Here is a 26,006-nt window from a genome sequence, read left to right as displayed (position 1 = left end):
TTACATTTGTAACTAATCAGTGAGTGAACCTCTGATAAAAAAAAAATCTTCATATAGTTCAGTTTAATTTAAATTAAAATTTTATATATTTTGAATATTTCAGTGAATTCATGCAAGTCACAGACAAAATTTGTCCCTGTGAGCTTCAAGAGGGATGGGATGAGTAATTATAATGACTTTTACAGAGGCTTTAGAAGAAACACGGAAAAACAAACACACACATTCATTAGCCCAGTAGCATGCTCGCTAGGCAGTTGTTGTGTTGTCCTGTGGTTCGAGGTCATCTGTATCCACAGTTGTGTCATATGTGATTGCTGCTGCTGGTGCTTTTTTGTTTGTTTGTTTGTGTGTTTGTTCTCTGCTTGTCTGCTTACAGGTGCTCCTGGTGCCTCTAAGGCTGGATTCCTCAGAAAGGCCGTGGATTGTCTTCTGTTTTGTTTTACAGGTGGAGCAGCTGGTTGTCTGATTTTTCATTGTTTTCTCTGATTGTTTCTTCCTATTTCTGTTCCGTTTAGTATTGTAACAAAAATTAATAAATAAATAAGCAGTTGATGGGCATCAAGGGGAGCTTTACTTTCATAAAGCTTCCATTGGCAAAGCAAATGTGTTTGGCATAAACGGAAATTCAGATTACAATTCTGCTGCTATAATGCTTGACAGGACAAGGGGAAAAAAAGAGAAGAAACACACAAAAAAAATTATTTTATTTTAATAAATATCAAAATATCTTGACGTGGTAAGACTGTCCTTGAAGTGACAATGCAATTGCAATTTTTGGTTGGTGCTTTTCCATGTTGAATTAGGTATTCGTCTCTCTGATTTCCTCTCTATAGTCCTGTGGTAGGTTATGAGGAAACTGTTGATGTAGATCCTCAATCATCCTGGTCTTGGTAATTCTACAAGCTTGAATATGGGTAACTGGACTTCTTCTTGGATCTTGAAGATGTTTCACCGCTCATCCGAAAGGCTTCTTCAGTTCTGAACTAAATGGTGGGGAGTATCGGCATATAAGCAGAGGATCGTTACAGTCACGCTTCACTAAGCCCCCCGACTAAAGTGTGTGTCGTTTATGTCATTCTCACGTATAAATTGTCTACTTGTCTACTAAAGCACAGCTTTGACAATGCGAGAAGAACAAGGAATGCCAAAAGCTAACATTTCAAACCCTACAGCTAAAAGCCAATGCTTATCCAATATATTTGTCAGACAAGGAAATGATGACACTGTTGACATGGACATTGAGCCACTTGGTGAAGAATTTATCAGATAGGGGCCTCACTCAACCAGATAAGGATGTTTTAGCCAAAGGACTCAACTATGGCATTGCTCATTACAGCTGCTGAATCTGCAGTGAGGAATAACACACAGCTACATAAAGGTAACAGCAGCCCTCTCTAGCACTAAAACTCCTCCTTCTAACGCACACCTCAGGAAAGGAAGGCAGTGACATCTCTCAGCAGAGAGAAATTTTGCCAGAAGACAAGGGAGGATGCACTGTGGTTCTCAACATAGCCGATTATCACAGAAAAATAACATTGCTGAGTGATAACACCACCTACGAAGCCCTGAAAAGGGAGTTTACAAACAACTATAAGAAGGAAGTCCCAGATTGTCTTCAAGTTCTGGAAAAGGACAAAGTTATTGACTGCTCTTTCTATCAGACTTTACCTGGTGAGGCCCCACTGTGCATAAATAGGACTTCCGAAGATACACAAGGAGGCAGTCCCACTCAGACCCATTATCAGCAGTATTAACTCTGTTGCCAAATACCTTGCCTCCATCTTAGCGCCCTTTGAAGGAAACAGTCCGCATCATAAGAACTCCACAGACTTTGTAAAGAAGATCCAACATCTGAAACTGTCTCCAAGTAAAACCAACATGTCCCTTGATATTACTTCACTTCTTACTTGTCTACCGATTTCAGCAGTGGTGGAGACTGTCAAGAAATGGCTGCAAGAAGACTCACTGAACGACAGAACCAGCTTCAATCCTGGGGATCTGTGTCCTGCTGAACCTTTGCCTCTCCACTGCCTTCAAGTACAATAACCATTTCTACAGACAGAAGCTTGTCATAGCTTTTCTTTAAAAATCAGTGTTTTCCAAAAAAAAAAAAAAAGCTCAGTGAAAAATCAGAGCTGCTTGAACTTGCTGCCACTATAGTGAGACGCATTCTAGAAAGCAGGGAAATTACACTGTTCCCAACACTCACACAGATATAATCATGTCTAAATTCCCTATCATCTGATGATACAGGCTTTACCGTGCTCATATCTCAACCTTTTCCTACACTTTCTATTTTTATAGATGAAATAAAAGGACAGTCTAATTTTGTCAGTGGATTATTCTTCTCAAGATGCCCCCTTATTCTTCTTTATTGTGTGACATAACTTTCAGGAGCACAGACAGCATTTACCGCACTGCAGATTTATGTTGGGGATTGGGAGTGGGTGGGCAGAGTTTAATGGCTTCCCTTATGACAGTGACACACCAGTATATTTATTTATGTGAGTTGAAGATCTCCAAGTATGCTCAACTGTACATGCCAAGGCACAGCAAGTATGGTCAGAGGTGGGTGCATTTAGAACAGATCTAAGAGGTACATAGGTGGTAATTACTAGACTTTTAAAGAACCACTGAACATCTAAAGGGTGTGTTTACAGCTAATATATAAATACATTTCAGTTCAGTTTTTTTCATATAGCTCCAAACTACAACAAGTGCCATCTCAAGGCACTTCAAAGATGCAGTACAGTTCAAACCAATTTCAATCAGTTCATTATTACATTACATTACATTACGGTCATTTTGCAGACGCTTTTAACCAAAGCGACTTACAATAAGTGCGTTCAACATCGGTAGACAAAAAAACTTCAGGTCACAAGAAATCATAATACCAAATACCAAATCCAATACCAAACAGCTAAGAGCAAAACTAGTGCTAGAGTAAGTGCGATAAGTCAGATACCTCAGCCTCTCACCAACTGCACACCAGTCACAGCGGGGTGGGGATGCAAACCCTGGTTCGGGTAGGGGAAGAAATAAAAGAGGTAAGAAAAGCAGGAATGGGATTCAAACCCTGGTTCGGGTAGGGGGTAATGAAAATATAGAGGGTGCCAGTGGTGGAGGAAACAATAAGTGCGTAAGGAACTAGGACGGAGCAGGGTAGTTTTTCCTGAAGAGGTGGGTTTTCAGCCTGTGGCGAAAGATGGGCAGCGACTCAGCTGTCCTGATATCAGTCGGGAGATCGTTCCAGCATCGGGGCGCCAGAACAGAGAAAAGCCGTGACCGTATCGATCGTGCGCAGTGACGGGGCAGCCAGGCGCCTGGTGGCCGCAGAGCGAAGTGGTCGGGCGGGGGTGTAGGGCTTGACCATAGCCTGGAGGTATGAAGGAGCTGTTCCTTCCACTGCCCTGTAGGCCAGCACCAGAGTCTTAAACTGGATGCGAGCAGCTACAGGGAGCCAGTGTAGAGAGCGGAGAAGGGGAGTGGTGTGGGAGAACTTGGGGAGGTTGAACACCAGACGAGCAGCAGCTTTCTGAACCAGCTCCAGAGGTCTGATGGCAGAAGCCGGGGCGCCAGCAAGGAAGGAGTTGCAGTAGTCCAGGCGGGAGATGACAAGAGCCTGGATGAGCACCTGTGCTGCCTTGTCGGTGAGGAAGGGGCGAATCCTCCGGATGTTGTAGAGGAGGAATTGGCAGTAACGGGTCACTGATGCGATGTTTCATTATAACACAATCATAATTAAATCAGATTAAACTCCAAATTAGTCCAATTCATACAAAGCCAATTAAAGAAAATGAGTTGCCTAGAAGGAAACCAACAGATTGCATCAAAACTTCTCCTTGATTCAATTCCCCGTTCTAAGTGCGCACGAAGCAACAGTGGAAAGAAAAAACTCCCTTTTAACAGAAAGAAAACTCCGGCAGAACCAGACTCAGGAAGTCTAGGCCTTTAACATAATGAATGCTTAAAGATACATTATGTAGTGTGATTTCGAGAACTGCAAAAGAGGTGTCTATAACTCTATGCATTAAATATAAATAGTACTGAATAATTAACACCTATCAAGCTTCTTTTGATGTGTTTAAATTACAAATTACCATTTTAGCGGTTGTTTTTTTCAAACAGATGTTTATTATGGGTTTAAAACAATACACTGATTGTTTTCATGTTTTGTTTTAAACTGTCATCTGTCTCCTGCATAACTGGATTATTTTTTCCAGCTCAGGTTGAGATTATGTTTCTCATTCCTGGCTCTGACACCATAGTTTGGTGTCAAGATAATGCCCTAACCCATTATTTGTGTTGTGTTGATGTCTTTCAAAAGAGGTATACAAGCGAGGTAGAGGGAGGCTCAGTGTTTCTTGAAGTATGTGCGAGGTTTATTCACACCAAACAGCTCTAATTGATCTCTGAGGATTATTGGAAACTGGGAAGCACCCTGAAAGTAAATATATATTAATGTACTGAATGTATAATTCTGTGAATAATGTAAATACACATTCATTTACATTCGCACTTCAAACAGAAACACTGAAGTGAAGTAATGGCTACCTAGCAGGTGGTAGAACAATATAAATTACTGGCTTCTGTATTGGCTTCATGTATCCTTTACTGTATTGGGTTTCTATTCCTCCTTTGTTTTCCTTAGGTTTTTAGAAACTAACGCTAACTGAACTGTCATTTATATGGTCAACTTCTTACCAATATTTTCTCGTAATTGCGGGTTCCAATATTCGCCATACTGTTGCAATAGAGATGATTTATTTAATCTCAGGAAAGCCCCTACTTAAAAGTGGCTAAAAAAAAGCCATATGAAGGCAGTTCTAAGAACTGTGCTCAGCTGTGCGTCCTGCTGTACGGATACAAAAAGGTAGAAACAACTACTCCAGTAGTTTCAAGACCTATAAAAAAAGAGTCCTATTTTCCAAAAGCACTCAATAAAGGGGTTTGTAATGATCCCCTTGATAATGTGAATAGAACCCCAGGAAGGGTTCTATGCTGGAAGTGTGTATTGATAGTATGGTAAAACTGTGACCAAAACATACCTAATCATTTTTATCTACTTCAGAAATCCGATATGATATGGATGCAAATGTATATAGCTTCTTTTGCATTTACAAGAAGAATCTGGTGGTCATTCTGGTGGGCCCTGGAAGATTGGTGTGTCATGTTTCTCAACTACTGGATAGCTGCTAGTTAGGAAGTCACAGCAAGAAAGACCCCATAGATGAAGAGCTCCTTCAACGACAGCCTATTATGCAAGTAAATGATCCACTTCTCAATGTTGATGCATTAAAAGAGGCTCAAACCTTGCACTGTATCAGCATTGGATCCCCACTCATGCTGACCTATCTGTTGGGGGATAAAAAATTGACCCCATCAACAATATAGATGTATGCTGCAAACATCAGATCCTGACAAGAGGGCTTTGCAGATATTCAATAATGCACAACTCTCTGAAGGTCCACCACAGCATTTCAATCAGGTTGAGTTATGGACTTTGACTACGCTTGGGATCATTGTCCTGTTATATTTATCAATTTCAGCAAAGTTTCAGCTTTCAGACATATTGCCTCACATCTGTCTTTAGAATAATTTCGGTACACAGTTGACTTTATTGTCATCATAATGACTATAACGTACCCAGGTGTAATAGCTAAAAAACCCTCCCTCCTAAAAACCTACGTTTAAGGTAACTCAGCTTTAACTTGTCCTGATGTCAAGACATGCATAGACATGACCGGGCCATCACATTTGTTGTCTCTAAACCTTTGAACAAACTTCCTATGTATATTGGGCAGACTATAACACTATCTTTTGAAGTGTAACTAGAAAGTGAAATAACCCATTGACTGCTTAATGTGTAGGAACAAAACTAGGATTTTATATCATATAGGTATATATCTATATATGTGATATACATAGATATATATCTATATAGCTATAGATATATAGATATATAAAGACATTATTTGCCCAACAACATGTTGAGATGTTTTAGTTTCAAGGATTTGTACAACTAGCAGTGATGTATCATAAGGGAGACTAGCCAATTTAGGATAAGTGTAACAAAAGGGAAAAATTCACTCGACTGCACATAAATTCCTTTTTAATGAACAATTTGTTTTTATTTTTGTCCAAATTTTGTTTAAAGTTTGGTATCATCTGCCATATCCTGTTCTTGATCATAATGTTGTTGTGCTGTAAGGTAAAATTTGAATGTAATCACACTGAAAGCTGGTTTTGTTGTTTTGTGGCTTAGGATAAATGAGCACTTATCAAATGTCAAGATTTGATGGGAAGAATATGGAAGTTATTTTAAGAACATAGGAGATCTACACAGGCAGCTCTTTGCCATAGTATCTGCCATTCATTTCAGATTGAATATAGGCAGCATCCTCGCCAACGACAAAGAGGAACAATAGCTTTATGTCTTTGCCTGCAATCAGAAATTATAGCAGGTGGGTGTGGAGGTGTAATCAATGGCAGATGGCCCTGCAAAGTCAACTAGCAGCTTCATCTGGGGGTCTAAATAATGTTATTTTGGGATCATACTCCTTACTCTGCTATGCTTTACTGTACATTGCTTTCATCATCAGTCATCCATGATTCAGTTGTCACATGGGAAAAACCAGCAATGAGGATTTCAAAATGTAGACACATGAGAAATCTCATATCTCTATACTTATTTTAAGCACAAATAATAACAAATAACAGAAAATAACCTATTGCGATAATACGGGTTTGGCAGTAGATGCTAATTAATTATACTGACATTGGCAGCAGTCTGTGCAAGTCAATATTTATTCAAGTACAATACAGTTAAATGGTTTGATAACAGGAAAGTCTTGTTACAGCCCATATGGTGGTTATAACGTGTCATATGAATCTGTTTAGTTTCCTATGACCACCAGTTTAGCCATGATCGGTTGCATAACTTTGCAATTTACTGCACTGAGGACCAGAATTTGTGTGATCAGCCATCGCGCATCATGTCCTTCATATCAGACAAAAAAGGCCAATAACAGACTCATATTGGTCTAACCTTACTAATAACCTCACTTGCACACACACACATAGATTTTATAAAGCCCTCCCAGGGCCAGCTTGAGGCCATTGATTGTCGAGCCGTTGCCTGGGATGAAATTCCCAGATAATGCAGCATCTAAGGAAGAAACAGATCGACAGTGACCTCTCATTCCACAGCAACTGCTGCCACTTCCAGGCACGGTAAAAAACATCCGTCAAATCTGTCTATCTGCTTTTGGCTGGTGATGTTTGAAGTTTCGATAGGCTTTTTGTATTCTATACATTTGTTACTATGTTTAAACACACTAATAGCTTATAATCTTTTACATCAAATAGTAATCAACTTTGATTCTGCTGCAAAGGAGATTTATCATGCTCTCTAACTTTTTGAGGAATCTTACTTTCAGAGTGGCGTGCTTCCTTTTTCTGGTCCTGTCTGTGCTGTGTGCTAGTAGACTACCAATTATTGTATTGGACTAAGAGCAGAAAATGACCAATCATCCACACCAGCTTCAACAATTCCTAATTGGTGGCTATTGTTAAAAATTGTCATCTGATAAATTCTGCAAAGTTAAACTCTTTTCCTCCTATCCCCTTTTTCTCTGCTTGTTCCTTGCAGACCTAATTTGGTGGCTTTGGACTACCTTATGACTTTATTAAAGGACTTTTCTAATTTCCACTTTTCTATTACTCTCTTTGCTTTAGCTGCACAGACACAGGCTTGGCACACTCTAAATGAGATGACATCAAAACCAATGAAGAAAGTCCCTGAATAGCTTACAGCCTCCTCCTCTCTACAAATTTTGTCTGTCATTCATCAAGTCTCTAAAATCTGCAGCACAAATAGAGAGGCCTTGATTTCACTCATTGGACGAGCCTTTTTAAATAATGCGCTGTCCTTCAAACCGTATGGTTTCATAAACATTTCGTCGAAAAGCAAGTCAATGGTGGCCAAGGGGGAGCTGTTTGATCAGTCTTTCATTTTACTGCATGTCAAGCTCCTCATTATATATAGAGGGAGAAAATAATAAGATTTGGGTACAATTTGATTTGGATAAATTGGTGATGTGCCTCAAGGCTTTTTTCTCTGAATCCCAGTGTTCCTTCTGATACAAAGAATCCCCTTTTTGGAGGACAGATGAGTGTGCTGAGAAAAAAATAATTTTGCATGCATTAAGATAAACCTTGAACAAGCTGAAATTCCATTTCAATTTACTTGTAACTTTTTCCTGATTTTTTTTTTTTTCTTTTTTCTTTTTTTTTTATAAGTTTAATCTTTTAAAAAGACCAAACACTTGACAGGAAAAGAAATTGCAATACATTCCCTCCAAAACCTGAAAATAGTTTCAGTTCATTAGGTTCTTCTATTTTTGGAAGCATTTATGTTGGAACAGAAAGGTTAAAGGAGCACAGTATTGCTATGGATACCGTCAGCCACTGAAGGAAGTCTAAGCTGTTGTTCTCCTCACCAGCACACTTCACAAATAGTCATTCGGTTTTTCAGGTTATCACCTGAGAAGTTTTAAAATTGTTGAAATTCTTCAATTCTTCTCTACATACAGCATATATATATATATATACATACTGTATGTATACGTGTGTGTGTGTGTGTATAGTAGGGATGCAACTGATAAACTTATGGCAGTGGTGGATATTTATCTGATGTTGTATTGACTTTGCCCTGAAACGTACAGGATTTGCCTGCAGCTGCAGTTTCAGTAAATAAGGTCCAGTCCAATAGGTGATAGTCTTATTCCAGAGCAGGCAATTTATATTTCACGATTACATTTTGTTTGGCCAATCAAGAAGTGAGGTAATTGAGAAGGTCAAGAGTTTTATTTGTCACTTGAAGTTCTACTTAGTACAACAGAGAGTGAAATGCTTTTTTTCTGGTAATAATCAGGTGGGAACCTCCTTTCATCAGTGTTTCGTCTAGTTGGGCCCACAACACCTCCAGGAGGCTAGACAGTGATCACTGGCGTCCCAGAGTCACCCCCCTAATGCCAACCATCACTGCTCCTCGCACCACAACAACCATCTTTTTTTTTTTTTTTCACAACCACAAGCTACCCCAGCCTCTCACCAACTGCACACCAGCATAGCGAGGTGGGGATACAAACCCTGGTTCGGGTAGGGGGTAGAAATAGAAGAGGTAAAGATAAGTAGGAATGGGATTCAAACCCTGGTTTGGGTAGGGGGTAGAAATAGAAGAGGTAAAGATAAGTAGGAATGGGATTCAAACCCTGGTTTGGGTAGGGGGTAATGAAAGTACAGAGGGTACCAGAGGTGGAGGCACCTAAACAGTCCTACAGTCACTAAAAATGCCAACAAAAACAAGGCCAACTCACCTTAAATTACCGCCTGGTTTCAAAAGGCTCACATGGGCCACACCCTCCACTTAAATATCCTGGATTTCATTGAAATAAAAATGATAAAAAAAATTCTCCAATCTGCATGTGAAGTATTATTCAACCCCCAACTTCAATACTTTGTTGAGAATCTTTTTGCTTTAATAACTTCTAATAAACGTTTTTAGTGAGTCCCGGGAAGCTTCTTACACCTCTCGATCGGAATATTTGCCTCCAGCACAGTGATCTTTGATGACGTGCTGCAACTGCCTTTTCTAAATCCAAAGATTTTCAATCAGATTTGAATCTGGTGACTGAGAAGGTCACTCCAGAACGTTGCACAATCTTTTTCTCAACCAAGCTTTGGTTGACTTGGAGGTGTGCTTGGGATCATTGTCTTGCCGGAAACTCCAATGATCACCAAGCTTTAATTAGTCAACAGAAGACATCCCATTCCTCTTTAAAATAGCCTGGTATTTCTGGGAATACATGAAGCCAGGTACATGATCAAGATTGCCAGTTTGTGCTGCAGAAAAACAGCCCCACATCATCAATGACTCAACTCCTCGCTTGACTGTGGGGATGGTATTCTTCCTGGTCATTACCCTGGCCTTTCGCACGCCAGATATACTGCTGGTCCATATGTCCAAACAGTTCCAGTTTGGTTTCATCAGTCCATAAAACTGTCTCCCAAAACTCTCTAGTCTTATCCAAATTCCTTCTGACATGTTCTAGTATACTTTTGATGTTCCTTGTGGTCAAGAATAGAGTGTGTCTGGCCATGAATTCTTTTTTTTATTTAGTGCACTTCTTATTGTTGCTACTGAAGCACTTGTCTTGAGTGATTCAAGATGACTTCATTAGGTCATCCTGTAGGTGTCTTGCAGTCACATGGACAGAACGCTTTAAAAACAACAATATTATAATGGGTGAATAATTGTGACATGGGTATCTTAACAAAAATAGCAAATTCGGAAGCAGTGGGAAAACAACTTAATTACACCCTTACTTCTTCCATAAGAATTGACTGGGTAAGTAACTGCTGCTGATCATATGCATCTGATTAACTGATCATCAGCAAGTGTGAGCATCTCTATAAAAGCAGACGTCTGGAAAGACATCAGCAGTCATCTTAAGCAATTGCTAATGCCCATCAATCAGGGAAGAGTTATAAAGCCTTTTCCAAACTATTTGGAGTCGATCATTCTACAGTTCATCCATCCATTTTCTATTTCCACTTCCATACCAGTTGAGGGTCACTGAGGGCTGCAGCCTATCTCACCATGGGGCAAGAGACGGGATACTCTCTAGACATGTCTCCAGTCCATCACAGGGCCATCATTCTACAGTTAAATAGATTATTCAAAAGTGGAAACATTCAAGACAGTTGCAAATCTACCCAGGAGTTGACATGCCAGTATATTTCACCCCAAGGTCAGATTCAATGCAATTCTCAGAGAAGCTGCAAAAAACCCAAGAGCTAAGTGATAATGTCATATAGAAAATGACCACCTCAAGTTATTGCTATTTAAGACGTTGAAAAATATTAAATCAAGGGGAGTACTTTGTTTTTTTAATGCATTACCTGAATAATGACACAGTGTAATATGTCATGTTGTTGATCTGAGGTTGTTTTTTATCTAATTTCAAGACATGATAAGGACATGATGATTTAATTTATTGTGTGGCACCTTAGAGTTGAAGGAATTTCCACAACTCTATTCCCATTATGGCAATCACTACATATATCACCTGTACCTCCACCTTTCCAGACTCAAGGACAAAGTATATGACACCTGCGAAGATGACTAAAGCAGTTTATATAAGTTCATTACAGTTCAATGCTTCAACATGCTATAAAATATTTCAGATTTTGGACCCCGGAATATTTTTTAAAAGAATGCTAAGGTTCTGAAAGAACTGCATCCACCTAAACAGTATGAAGACATTGCAGGAGCACAGCGGGAAAATGACTAAAAAGAGATGCTTTCCTTTTGTGTGAACATGAATAAATCATACTTGTGCTGATCTTTCAGAAATGCACAGCAAGGCAGCTGACACTGTGCGGCAAAATTAATGTTGTGGGCAAAATATAAAAGGTTTCGCCACAGCTACCTTTAGTTCTGACATGCCACAACAAAATCAAAATCCTTTCAGATGGTGTCAGAATGTCAGAAGCAATTTATTTTGAGTTTTTTTTTTTTTTTTTACATCAAACCACAATGGCTTTCAACAGTGTCACTGCCTCTCCGTGCTGTCATCTGTTGCATTGACATTAAACACCGTTACAGACAAAAATCCTTTTTTATAATATTGAATTTTGATTTAACATACTTGCAAGAAACGCTTTTAAGCTTTCTACATAGACTAGAAGACTGTTTTCAGTGCTTCTAATGACTTATTTCAGCAGCGAGTGTAATCAGAAATATTAGTTAATAACAGCAAACTGAGGTTTTAAAGACTATGACTAACAAAAAGGAAAACTAAATGGCATGGACTAAACAGATAAGATGTGACTTTTGTGAAGATTTATACATCTGATCAGGGGCTAGTTAACTACTGACTTGCACAACCTTTGATTAGTCTTTATTTATTAAAATTAGCTGTTCACTTCAACGGCACTTCTCTCTGTTGTTTAAAGAGAGGTTTGGCTACATGCCCTATGTAGGCCTACGGATTTTGTTAGATTATATATTCAGATTTTAGTACATCTGACACTTTGATCTGAGAAGGCCATCTCAAGGTAGATTTTTTAAAATAAGAGATATATTTATATACAGCTCACATAGACCCCTGTCAAAGGGTATCATTTGCAGCATATGTAATGTCTTTTGTTATTAAATTTCTGCTCATATTTACAGTAGTGTTGTTGAATCCAAAACACATTTGTCATTTTATACTCTTCAAATTTAGGTTTAAACTAATTCTTATAATTATGAAAACTGTGACTGTGGGCAGAACCAAACAAACTACCACCGTCATTTCAATTTAATTTAAATATTGAAAAATCCTGAAAATTTGTGTCAAAATTATATCAGAATCTACCCCATAGTAATTTTCTTTTTGGGGAAAAACTGTGTTTCCATTGCATCAGATTGCGTTGAATTGCACTAAATCAAATCATCAGATCGAATCAACTCACATCTGTGGCTGCTACAGGGCTCTAGCAGAGACTGGAAATGAAATTGAATTTATCAGTGTTTTAAATAACCATATGAGAAATGACTTTGTTGCAGTACAAACGATTGAGGGAAAATAAACAAATAGATAAGAAATAAATGAATAAAAATGAACAAAATCGCTTCACAAGCTTTTAATATTTAAGACTAGCAGAGATGGTGGATGAATCTACAATTATTGCTGGGTGACAACAGAGCTGATGAAATCACATGCAGCATCTGCATGGAAACAAAAGTGAACTCTCTCAGTAGGCAATGGTAAACTTCTCTGTAACATGTTCAGGATTACACCATCTGGAGTTTACAAGCACTGTAATTCCTCATGCTGCTTGGCCTGGAGTATCTTTCTGCCTGTATAGTCTGACAGCCAGTTGAGTCTGGAAAATGTTCCCTTTGCCATATCTTGGAAAAAACTGATAAGACTGTATGAATAACATTACCACTGTGTACATTTTAGAAGCTTAAACTGTTCCATTTCATTTGCCAGCAATTTCACATTCCTCATGTTGAGAAGAAATTAATTTAAAACTTTTTCTCCTTGATTTCCACTGTGCTCCAGCTCTATGTCCACAATGTTTCATCTTCAACTTTTCTGGATTAGGGATCTTACCTGCCTATTAGTTGGTAAGCTCAGTCAGCAACCCCGACATGTAAACAGCTTTACTGTTGGCAGCGCAACTGATCATAATAGATGAACAAAAAAAAAAATAAGTGCCATTAGTGCCAGTACTGTTGTGGAGAAATTAGAGTCGAATCCCGCGTTGGTCAGCCGTCCATTGGGGAGTTTATTGAACAAACTGTCACAGCAAATATGCATACAGAATGTACAAAATGTCCGACGAGCTCATTTTGTGACACCCTTTTATACCGTTTTATCATAACAAGTGTACGTGGCCCTCTCTGGAGGCGCCGAGCTTTCGCAGTTTATCATAAACACGCTCATTCTAACTATCAACAATATTCATATGAACCAGTCAACAAGGCCCAGGATGTAACTAGGCCAGAAGTCATGAGCATGTCATGACATCCTTCTCCCACATAGTCCCCCCTGAAATCACTTATCAGTGATTTAATAAAGAAATAATCTAAAATGAAAGAAAATCATCCCACATAGTTAATTAAGAATTAATTAACATAATCAACACTAAATTATTCTAATAATTCTACAATATCAATCAACGGGACCATTTTGAATAAATGAAAAGGAATATATATATGCGTGTACTCGAATCACATTAAATGATTAAATTAAATTAAACGATATTGAATTCAACAACACTACAAGTTTTACATTGCCATCACACTTGTCCACTGTTTGCAGTGCATAGGTGCGAAAAACCCACCGGCTGCTACTTTCGTAACTCATGTTCTTATCTTGGGAAAATTCACCTACGGCCCCCCCCCACTTGGCGACCGACCACTTTACCAAGGTCGCACTCCGAACAGCTGACCGACACAATTGGCAATGGACATATTAGTGATCAGTTCTGATTGATAATACACATAGACTGAATACATCACCTTCAAATCAGTTAATCACCGTTTTGTATCAAGTACAATACATAAAATTATGGATTATCACACAACAATAGTAATAAAATGCAATGTAATGCAGCTCCTCCAGTCCCGTCCCATCTCCTGTACTCTGGTGTCGTCTGCTTCTGGCCGAACATCCGTCCGGCTGGGTCTGGAACTGCTAAGCTAACTCTGGGAGGAGAGGTCGCCAGTACGTCACTCCCAATCAAAGAGATCTTCAGCATCTCTTCTCCCTATTAGACTATACTTGGTTCCACCCTCGAGGAAAGAAACTTGTGAACCCTCCGTTGATAACCTTCATTCGTTGACCCGCTCTCCCATGCGTTGGTCCTCAGACCTGGTCTCGCATGGTCATCTGCCTCCGGATTCCTTCCACTGTTTGTTTGAACATCACTTGCAGCAAACACCTTCTCAGAATGGGTATAATGCAACACCCCAATAGGGAAACCATCCTCACTATCAACAATATTGCTATTCCCGCCTTAACTGTCATCGCTCCCCCTTCTCCCAAAATCCCAAACAGACCAGTCCACCACCGTTCACCTCCACCAGCATCACACGTCAGCTCCTCTCTCCGTTCTCTGAACTCCTTCACGGCCGTTGTAAACGTCCCATCAGCTGCAGTGTTCCCGGGTATAAATGTACAACATTTTCCCCAACCATCTGGCAAACACCAATTTTCCCTTCTAATATCCATTCTAAAACTTGTCTGTTCTACCAAGCCATCATACTCGTCTCATGTAGTTGTTCTCCAAAGCCTGCAAACCCTTCACTCGTGTAGCTAAGAATTCCCTGTTGGTTGTATTATATGTAATTAGTCCATTCCCCATTTTGTTAAATATGATCCACGGCAAAATAGACTCAAATCCAGCTGCAATCTCCCTGCGTGCTTTGAGCTCAAAAGGAACCCCTCTCGGCTGCCATATTGCATCCAGGTAAACGTGCTTATCCATGATGTAGTTACCACTATATGTTTTAACTCTCCCTTTTTCCACATCCAAACCTCGCATCTCGTTTACCTTGTCATACACTACCACAACTGATGTGTTCCTCCTCACCAGTGCCCAAAGACCTATCTCCCTGTTGGGTAGCACATTTAACAAAACATCATCTCCACACATCCAGTAACTCTCAGCTACTGGGTGTGTCTGATCCCCAAAAAGATATAGAGTTAAAATGATCATTACTATATTTTCACAATTTGATCCAAATAAATAAATCCCAATAAATCTTGTTTTCATTTAACAGTAGTATTACCTACGCGAGTTCCAAAAGCATTCAAACTCACCATCGTAATCTACTCTATCATCAGACGGAGGCCCATCCTGTGATGTACTCAGATTAAATTCAGCACAAGAAGACTCCAATTTGTGGCCCTCCCTTATTTTGAAAATAACTATGTACTTTATTTGGCCCAAACATCAATCCGCACTTAATACCACACATAGGAAACAATAACCATTTATCCTCTTCCGATGTGAACCTACCTTCTCTTCATTCCTGTTGCTGGACCACTGCACAATCCCTGAAGGTGTGTGGCTCTGGAACAACAACAGGCAATGCTCCTGGAGCGTCTGCTCATATGAGACACTCCGTCGCTGTCAGTTCTCTCGTAGTGTACCATGCCCAACTATACCACGTATCCTGTGCTGCCTTAACCCATTTTCCACAGTTACACTGTTTTCCCGACTCCACCTGTGCATGTACACTCCGTCTGTTCTTGGATTAACATGATTATTCTGTCCTGTAGTGCTAATGGTAGCAAATCCCCCTAGCCTTTCCCGAAAAATCTTTCTATTCTTACAACCATTGTGAACAACTACTTCTGACCCGATCTGACATGATCTTACCAGATTGCCCCTTTGTTGTGGCGTCCGGAGGTGGTGATTTGGTCGTCTCCTCCACCGGACCCATGATCCACACTTCCTCAAATCGTTTATTCCATGAACTTAAATTCAAGCTTAGCAGATACCTCTTCACGACTAGCTCTAGTGTGTACTGCTGGCAAAGTTTGTGGCATGGCATGGTCTGAGTGGGTGTGTATTGTTGCATCATACTCATCTGACCCAGGCTGGCTACTTCCCCTGCAGGGTGGCTTCATCACGGGACCCTTCCAGCCTCTGCTGTCTGCGGGATCCCGCCCAACATCTCCAGGCTTCGTTCTCCTGAGCCCATGCTGTCGGCCAACACCCACACCTGGATGCTCACAGTGTCAGAAATCTTAACCTCTTCCTTTTGTTCATCCTTCCCCTCGGACTTAACTCCGTCTGTGTCTTTAGTCCGAACCTTAGTGCAGTGATTCAAATGGTACCATGTGTTGCTACCTTCCACTTGAACTGCCGTCGGCGTTGCTCGCACCACTGTGTACGGCCCTTTCCGTCTTGGCTCAAGCCACTTCCTTCGGAACACTTCGATGTGCACCTGGTCGCCGGGCACCACTGGCCTCTCAACCAGCTGTTCGAAACTCAAGTCTCTTGACTCCTCCTGTAGATAGATTGTTCTGTGGATTGCAGTTAGTTGCTTCATGTAAGCTGTCCACTCTGTTTGCACCTGCTCAAGTGGGAACTGAGGTGCCGGCCTGGGTCGACCCGTTAGCATTTTATGCGGTGTTAGTGCGTGACTCTATGAGTCTGCATAGGACATCTCATTAGTGCAAGCGGCAAAGCATCTAGTTAGTTTAGTTGAAGCACAGATTCAATTCAATTTCACTTTCCAGGTTCCATTGATCCTCTCCACCATCCCTTGACTCTGTGGATGATAAACGGCCCCACAGCGCTGCTTGATTCGCAGCTGCTGCAGAATGCCTCTTGCACTTTTATAAACAAACACTTAACCATTATTTGAGCTAATCTCTGATGGAATGACAAACAGATGAATCAATTCTCTTACCAAAAAAAAATTTACGACTATTTATCCAATATGTATGACCAATATCCTTGTTATGGCGCGACCTCTGGCTCCAGTAACACCATTGGTGCCAAAACAGCAAGCTGGCACTTTGATGCTTCTTTCGCTGCTTCATCAGCCGCGATATTACCTTTACCAACCATTTTGTTACCTCTACGATTATTTGACACTGTATCACTGCCAATTTTCAATTTTCATGACTGCAATCCGCTCCTTCATTTGGACCTCCTGTCGCACTGGACTTCCGTCTGACCTCCTGAACCCTCTCTGCTTCCAAACTGCTTCAAACAAATAGCAAATATCATGAGCATATGCAGAATCTGTGTACACATTCGTAACCTTACCTTTCACCAGTCAACATGCTTCCGTTAGTGCCTTCAGTTCAGCCAACTGTGCCGAACATGGCCGGTCACACTTCTCAGCTTTCACCGTCACAAAGTTTTCCACCCTCCTGTTTCACAACTGCAAAACCTGCATGATCACCCAAATGATCTCACAACATGATCCACACACAACATAAGTGACATCAGCCTGAACAAGTGGAGTTGCTCCTAAGTCAGGTCTCAGTTTAAAGACATGGTTGGTAATCCTGTTCAGAAACACATTTTGTAATACTGGGTGAAATGGTCCATCTATCCTGAGAGAAATCTATACAAGATGTATTTAGAAAAAGGGACGAAAATAATCAGACCTCTGTGGCAGCTGCAGGACTGAGAAAAAGCTGACCAATCCGAGATCAGCGGGACGCTGATCTCGGATTGGTCGCCTACAAAAAACCAATCAGATGCCTCTGCTTTCTGCCTACGCCCCCCTCTGCCGGCTCCCTGCTCCATGTGCGCATGCGGTTCTACCGGCTTTGGATGAAGCACTGACGGAATGGGGAGGGGGGGGTGGAGCTTAGAGGAGGGGACACTTTCGAATCTTGCTAGCTCTCTTGCTAGCTCTCTAGGATTACCTACCATAGCTTTAATGTATCTCACAGCTTCTGACACACGCTCATGTGGTTCTCCTTCAAACTCACGTGGAATGACATCCGCAGATCCCGATGTAGTACCCTCCTGTATTCACATCTGGACGTGTCAAAAGATGCACAACCTGCAAACATCCTGTCCGAGTCACCACATACCTACTCTGATTTATTAGTTCTGAAATCTTATGGTTTTTATTGGAGACATATAAGAAAAATGGCTTCTCATAGACTAGTGTTGGCCGTTTTGGATGACTTTTGCTAATTTCGTTTCAAATTTTCAAAGGCTAACTTAGCCTCGGTTGTCCTCTCCAGTTGTGCTTTCAACCTTTGATCTTTGGATTTTTCATGATTCCTTCCAGAGGAAGCGCATTTTATTGCATAATCCTCCCAAAAGAAGATCATACTTGTTGTATTTTAATTTTATTTATTTATTCATTAGTTATTTATTAATTTATTTTGGACATGGCGCTTTTCTTACTCCCTCCAAGTGGGATGGAGAGATATCAGTAATTCCCTATGGGCTAAATAGATACTCTAATTCAGGCTATCAATGCTAAAATTTAAATTCGAAACTTCGTTCCGTTTACATTTTAGAACTTCGTAATGGTGGCACATTTAAATTTTAAATTCAGAAACTTTGTTTTGTTGTGTCCTAGTAACAGTGACCTATTTAAATTCACGTTTTAGAAACTTAGTAGTCGTGACACATTTAACTTAAAAACTTTGTTTTGTTTTGTAATGATGACACACCTGAGGGCGGTTTTTAAACCCTTTTGAGTACGTCCGATGTAAGTGTACTTCTTACCTCTATATGTCAATGTAAACCAATACTGGGATTCCTCTGCCAGAGGAACGCCTTGGACCTGCCGGGCCATTTGCTCCGCCCCGCAGGGACTGGCCACGGTCCTGCCGAACATTCGGGTTTCTCGGTGCTCTCGGACAGCTGTAAACAAAGTGTCCCCTCTCGCCACAGGCCCAACATGCCCCCGAGGACCTTCGTCCTCCAGGTGCACCTCTTCTTGACCTTTGACAGGGTCCACGATGGACTTGCCCCTGTGATGGCTGTTCAGCGGCCCCCGCTGTCATGGCCTCATTTCGTACTTCTTGCTTCGCTTGCAGTTCTTCTAACTGCAACCGTGCAAGTTCCCTTTGCATATCCTTCTCCTGCTCCTTCCGTTTCAGTTCTTTTCTGTATTTGTTTACTGCATGCACCACATGGTCTCGGAATTGTCCATGTGACATTGAATTCAACCCCACCACGTCCTCCAGCCTCCCCTGAGCTGGGGCAGGCAGAGCCTCTTTGATGGAAACTCTGAACAATGTCACCCAAGCTGGGCTCTTCTCGATTTCTCCCTCAGACTCTTGTCTCCATTTCTTCAATTGTTGTGCAATGTACACAGCCGGACTCTCTGTTCCTGACAGTGGTTCCCCCTTTAATGCTTCGAGGTCCACTCCCGCAGGAAACTCAGCTCGTAACGCTCTCCAGAGTTCAGCTCGATATGCATTAAAGTCAGTTCCATCAGCTCGGTGGCTCAACATCCAGTCATTCTCACTGTGTCTCAAAATGCCCTCCATGGTAGAAGTTCCAAAACACAGTGCCAACACTGCCTTAATGTGTCCAACAGACAACAGTTTATGCACAGTCTCTTGTTCAAAAGCTCTTATCCATTTGCTTGCACCTGTGTGAATGTCCGGCAGTCTGGCAACCAGCCCCCCTAGGACGCGCGTCTGCCACGGCACATACTGTCCCTGCGTCATTTCCATCAAACTCGGTGCTGACGCTGTTGGGCTCTTATGTTCTTCAGAAGATGCCTTTTGAACTGGTGGTGCCAGTTCGGGTGATTTTTGGTATTGTGGGAGCTGTCCCCTTGCCTGATCTGAATTACAGACGGCGTCTGGCTCAGGAGCTCCATGACTGCTTGATGTAGCTATTTGTGGTTCTGGACGTTCCTGAGATATTTTATGATCTTTTATTTCAGAATCTCCTTGTATGTTTGCTGCTCCTGGCAGTGTTGGATATAGCTCTGCATTTTCAAAGAAATGTAAAACTTTTAATTCAAGCTCTCTCTTTTCCTGTCTCTTTTTGCTTTTGTCCTTTGGTTTGTAAGCTTTAATCCTTTGTTCCATAATCTTACAGGCCGTTACATTGAAAGTGCCACCTTTTGGCCAGGGTGAGACGTTATTTTTTGTTCGTTTTTCCCATTTTAGAGATATCTTTTTAATATCTTTGGAATGTTCAGGATGTTTGGCGCTGATGGTTATTGTTGGTGTTACATCCATTGTTTCACCTAGTTAGTTCCCTTCTATTGACTTTTGACTTTTCCTTTTTATTTACTTATCTATTTTCTAAATTTTCCTTATTTATTATTCGTATTCCCCCTTTTTTTTTTTTTTTTTGAAAGTCAATTTAAATTAACTAATTATTTAACTCTAATCAATGCTAATTTAATGCTCGGCTAAATTTAGCTTAGATGCAGCTAATTATTGGATTGGATATTGTCAATGCTAATGTTAAGGTTAGCCTATGTTAGCTTTGAAAGCTTATGTTCTAGGTTGTTTTTTTTTTTTTTTTTTTTAAATTGAACCAATGTTAATTCAATGTTAGGCTAATTTAGCTTTTTGACTTCTAACCAATGCCAATTGCTGTTAGCTTCCTAGCTGTTGCTAATAAATGCTAACCTATTGCTAATTAAGATTTAAACCAATATTTGCCTTATTGCTATTGCTAATCAATGCTAATTGTCTTTCTGATCAATGCTAATTATGGCTAACAAAATGCTAACAAATGCTACTAATGCTAACCAATGCTAACTATTGCTAATCAATGCTAATTGTATTTCTGATCAATGCTAATTATGGCTAACTAAATGCTAACAAATGCTACTAATGCTAACCAATGCTAACTATTGCTAATCAATGCTACTTATTGCTAATCAATACTAGCTTCCTTGTTGACCAATGCTAATCGAATGCTAATTATGCTACTCAATGCTAATTATCGCTAATCAATGCTAGTGATTGCTAATCGATACTATTGATTGCTAACCAACGCTAATCAATGCTAAACAATGCTAGTTCTTGCTAATCAATACTAATTATTGCTAATCAATACTTGCTGTATTACTAATGCTACCCAATGTTAATTTATTGCTAATCGAAAGCTCAGTTAATGCTTACTCTGTTTGAAGTGACTCAGGCTAAAGGCGTTGCCCCAACTTTTGCTCACATCCGGATGCTTCCGATCCAATCCACACACAATGTCCTCCACCAATCCAGATGATCCAATGTACGTCACAGCTACTTCAATTCTGACCAATGAAATAAAAATATTTTTTGACCAATGAAATCTGAACACACCTCTAAATCTATCTCCAATGAAACACGTCTGAGACACGTAACTACTAACCAATAAAATATGAACACACCTCTAAGCCTGCCTCCAATGAACCATGTGAATTTCTAACCAACCAAATATGAACACACCATTACATCTACTTCCTAGACTGTTATTAACTCCTCCCAAGCATAACAATTGAACCAGACATAACAATTGAACCTCACCCCAACTCAAAATGGCGTTTGTCCCACTTTTTGTGACAAGTTAAGAAAGAGGAGGAAATACAACCTTTCCAGCTGGACAGAGAAAAAATACAAACCAAACAACACAGAAATAACAGTTGCACTATTCTTCACCTCAAAATGGCATTTGTTAAGAAAGAGAAAGAAATACAATTTAACACGCTGTGGACAGGGAAACTACAAATCAAAAGATACAGAAACAATGCATAAGCGAAAAACTTTCTTTATCAGGAATGTCACATTCACGTCGAACGACGTGATGAATCAATGGCCTAAGGACAGAAACTCTCCCTTAGGAATTGCGAAACCAACATTTACTCGACTGATAACAACTCTGCAATTAGCACATTACCTAAAGAAAACTAATAATTATTACAGTTCAACCATAAAGTGCCCCTGGAAGACACAAGGAAAGAAAGTGTGATCACACACGAACATTTGCAGCAGCAGAAAACTGTCAAGGACAAACCACGCGCCTTCACACCAGCCGCGTGCCCGCGCAGCACCCTCTGTCCCCCTGAAAGCCAAAACACCTTCACTCGCCTGTTGAGAATAGAACTTTAGAAACTTAACACCAATCACAGCAGTATTCAATAATTCAATAATAACAAGATGCACTCAACGAAAATACAGAATCTTAAAGGTCCCATGGCATGAAAATTTCACTTTCAGAGGTTTTTGAGCCTTAAAATGAGTTTCTCTAGCCTCCTTTAGTCACCCCAGTGAGTAGAAATTGCGAAATGTATTCACTGAGCAGTACAGCATTTCCTCCGTGTTTTGAACAGAGCGCCTCCAAGTGTCTCGTTGACTCAAGGCTCCTGGCATGACGTCATGCCAGGATAGAGCTCATCAAAATTTCCCACCCCCTCTCTCCGCCACGCCCTCTGTCTCCACCCACTGCTGGTAAACTACCTGTATCTTACCCGCCCAACTCATGTGGAGTAGACCGAGACTCGCCACGACTGAAGACAGTCACAGAAGATACAGCAATGGCTTCCAAACGACTTTACCATGCGAAATGTACTGTGCCAGGATGTGAAGATGAAGAGAAGAATATGTTTCCGCTGCCACCCTCTGTCCCTTTGAAAACGGAATGGCCAATTTCATTTAGAGGGACGGGTGCCCATGCATGTTCCAAAGAGCGTCAGTGTTTGCGCGACACATTTCAGAGGAATGCTTTCACAACTTGGGACAGTACAGGACAGGTTTTGCCCTACACCTGAAGTTGAAGCCTGGATCAGTGCCAAGCCTTGCCGGTCCATCAGCTACCCACACCGATCAAGTAAGTCATAATTATTTGCTAGCCGCTAGCACTTTATGGGTGACAGCTAACTTGCCAACATTAGCTGTGGAGGTATTTATCCATGAAACCTACGCTGCGCTACAAAACCAATACTCTGTTAAACTGGTTAGATTTGGAAAATTGGTTGTAAAACAAGACATTTGTCTTTTGACCAAGTATCTTACGTGTAGGGGACTACATACAGCATGAATACTAAGGTAAGCAAGTCTAGTTCTGTTCTGCGGCTAGATACGTCTGTTACACGGAAAATGACGCCCGACGATAACAATTCATATTTTGTAAGTCTTTCTTTAGATTGGTGACTTTATATTTTGTAAGCATTTGTTACGGTTTGGTGACTTTTTTTTTTGACGTCAAGTCGTTTCTGCGTCTTTCGTGTGTGATATGCGATCGGGTGTTGTGGCTGGGTGAAGGATGTTTAGCAAACGTTTGCTGACTTCCCTCGAACATACACCATTATGTATCTGTCAATTCGAACACAATTCTGACTTCAAATCTGTCGTGACACGTCAGTTTATCACGAGTGTAATGCTCGGCTTTCGAACCATGAGATGTGTGCTCTCTGTCTGCATCAGGTTCACTCTTCACTGGCCAGCACATCAAGTGCTCACGTCCAGACATCCCGGACCAGAGATGCTGCCTGCCAGACTGACCCCATTGTCACTAGGACTGCAGCCACACCGAAGAATGTTGTCTTTCTCTATATTGGAATGCTTTGCAGGTGAGATGTTTTACCTTGTAGTTGTTGAAAGTTTTTGTTGTCTGAAATGTCATAATTGAGCCGGGTTTCTCCAGCACTATAAGGCACAAAACACCTAGACCAGGTCCCCTGAAAAGATTGTCTTGTGAATGTAATTTATATTTGATTTACCAAAAAATGTATACTTTTAGGGGGTTTTCAGATCATAGTTCCTATGAAACTTCACAATATATGAAAAGCTTTTTCCAAAATGTTTTATACCTACTTTCAAAAATATTGTTTTATTTGTTACTACCATTAAAAGCAGCATTTAAATGTTTCAAATGCTATCTCAGCTGATATCACTTTCCTGATGCTTGAAATCAGATTTAAAAAAAAGTAATGAGAACAGCTTCTATAGCATTTTGGAAAAGAGCTTTTCATATGCTCTCCCATGATGATGCATGTGTCTCTACCAGCTAACCCCCACCACCATGACAAATGAAAATTCTGTGAGAAACACCGTTTACACATTGTTTCTTGTTCTTTCAGACTGTACTTGGCGGCGATCCACTTTAATGAAAATGCAAACCGACCACAGGCCCAGACAGCAGACGGTGTACCTCTCTTCAAAATCTCCTTTCCCAAATCCAAGAAGGGAGAGTGCACAGTCAAACGTCAAAAGACTAAGCCAACCTTTGGTAAGACCTCAAAAGTTCAAGAATTCAAGTCCAACTACTTTTGCCTGTATCAAATTTACTGAGGTTAATTCCAACAAATAGGAATACAAAAAATGTGAGAAATAGAAATCTAAACAAACATAAATATATATATATAGAACAAATATAAATATATAAATAAACATTGAAATGTACAAATGACTAACTGAAATATACAAATGTTGTGCGTGTACAGTGTGTATGAATGTTCTGTGTGAAAGGGTATGTGGATGTCCTGATGGACCTAATTTTTCACACGTGAGGCAGTCTAAACCCGGTGCAGTGTCCTTCATCATCGGGGTACTCGGCACGGATACGCAGGACCACACAGGCAGGAATGACCACTCTGATCCAGCGGCCCAAAAAGCCCCAGCACCACGCCACGAACTGCCTGTAGGCCAAATACCTGAAGCGCCTGGAAGAACAGATAGAAAAAATGACACTTGAAGAGAATGTTGTTGTTCTTCTGTTATTGCTATGTTGTACATATTTACATATTCCTATGGATTAGTCTTGATTGTGTTTTAATGTCTTGTAAATAAATCTACAAACACTCTTCATACTGTCTGCATAGTTGAATTATCAGGCTCTGTTGGGTGGGTGTACTGTAAACTCTTATGTATGTGGCTATGAGTGATTATTTTACAACGCTTACCGATGGGTTCTTCTCAGGCGTAAACTGCCAAACAGGTAGATCCAAATGTTTACAGTGTTACCTGAGGGATCTCCATGCAGCATCTATTCTCCCTTTCTGTGGGCATTATCTCGCAAATTCCCCATTGACACCTATTATTTTAAAAAAAAGGCAGTGTAATGATATTCTGTTTTCAGGTAATGCCGGCAAATATAACAATGAAACATCTTTAGTGGCAAGTAAATGAGTTAACATGTGAGCATGGAGAATAATTACATGCTGGTCAGAATACTATCATGTTTTTTGCATGCCATAGGCTACTGTATAACTACATGGGCAACGCACAGCTGGCTGTTCCCAGTGAAGACGGGCTACTAAAAAAGGTGTACACAGAAATATGTGGCATAAGTTTCATTCCGTGTAGTTACACTTTGGATCCAGCACCTGGTCAGGATATGATGAGGTATGTTTTTTTTTTTTTTTTTTTTGTATATTACAGCATGTAAACCTTTTTGTCTAGAAAACTTGGTAATAAATCGCTCCCCTTATGTCAACACTGGGTGGAGAATCATTTGCATGTTGGCAATGTGTACTATGGGAAATACTTTGGCAGTGTTACTGTTGTACAATGCAAGGCGACATTGAGAAAGTTACTTGGTGTAGAGACTGGAGATGCCAGCAGCCATACTCACTAATGTTAGCACTGCAAATACGTGCCCACATTGCAAAATAAGTTGGGAACTTATACGTTTTGTAAGCCAAAATAATATTTTAGGTAGTCCTGATGTAGTGACTACAATTTCTGCTCTAATTAGGCTACCGTAGGCTAAGCGACTGCTAGTATCTGCGCACCTCAGTGGTTCGGACCGACCCAACTATAAACGTTTCCAGACATAACATTTCAAACTCACCATTCTGAGACGTTTTGCTGAAGCCGCTGCTGATCTGCAGTTTGTTGCTGAACTGCCTGCGCCTCGCTTCAGGGTCCGATTCCGGGTCGAAGGCGAACGGTACGATGGTTTGCTCACCTGCCATTTCTATTTTTTTTTCCTACTAGCAGGCAGCTAACATGCGCGGAGCCAAAACAGAGAATCAGACACGCCCCCATTCAGCCATGACA

General features: G+C 40.6%; 1 long non-coding RNA gene across 1 annotated transcript; it reads left to right on the top strand.

Moving 5' to 3' along the window:
- The first annotated feature begins 23,216 nt into the window (after nucleotides 1-23,216).
- On the top strand, nucleotides 23,217-25,799 carry LOC142369949 (uncharacterized). The gene is made up of 3 exons (XR_012767748.1): nucleotides 23,217-23,575; nucleotides 24,086-24,234; nucleotides 24,449-25,799. It is a non-coding gene; the product is annotated as an uncharacterized LOC142369949 (long non-coding RNA).
- Nucleotides 25,800-26,006: the final 207 nt, after the last annotated feature.

Source organism: Odontesthes bonariensis, chromosome 20 (assembly GCF_027942865.1).
Source record: "Odontesthes bonariensis isolate fOdoBon6 chromosome 20, fOdoBon6.hap1, whole genome shotgun sequence".
Lineage (NCBI taxonomy): Eukaryota > Metazoa > Chordata > Actinopteri > Atheriniformes > Atherinopsidae > Odontesthes > Odontesthes bonariensis.
The sequence above is the reverse complement of the archived record's forward strand: the minus strand, read 5'-3'. Positions and strand labels throughout refer to the sequence as shown.